A 295-nucleotide genomic window follows, 5' to 3' on the forward strand; every position below is an offset into this window, starting at 1 on the left:
CAGGACCAGTGAGTCCCCCTCCGCCTTCCCGAAAAATCTAGGAAGGGTTTTACTGCATCATTTCACCCAGAATTAAATCCCTGCCGTGCCCCTGGCCGCGTTGCCTGGTCCGGCGTTTGCACTTGGTGTTGCTTTTCCTGACAGTTCCCGGCTTTATTTTTCCCTTGGGATGCCTCTGAGAGCTGGGCGCAGGGTGGGAAATGGGATTTGAGGCTGTTTGGGTGATGGATGGGCTAAAACAATGTTGGTTTTCCCCTCGGGGGGCTGTCCTGGCACTTTGGGAGGTGGCTAACGA

General features: G+C 55.3%; 1 protein-coding gene across 1 annotated transcript in view; it reads left to right on the top strand.

Annotated features, from left to right (window-relative positions):
• Positions 1 to 295, top strand: part of LOC104472051 (electrogenic sodium bicarbonate cotransporter 4-like) — a gene marked incomplete at its 3' end in the record, with an annotated part of 15,006 nt that overhangs the window by 498 nt on the left and 14,213 nt on the right. The gene's annotated exons all lie outside the window — the stretch shown is intronic.

The sequence above is a fragment of the Pterocles gutturalis genome, unplaced genomic scaffold (genome assembly GCF_000699245.1).
Source record: "Pterocles gutturalis isolate BGI_N339 unplaced genomic scaffold, ASM69924v1 scaffold19736, whole genome shotgun sequence".
In the NCBI taxonomy this organism is placed as follows: domain Eukaryota; kingdom Metazoa; phylum Chordata; class Aves; order Pterocliformes; family Pteroclidae; genus Pterocles; species Pterocles gutturalis.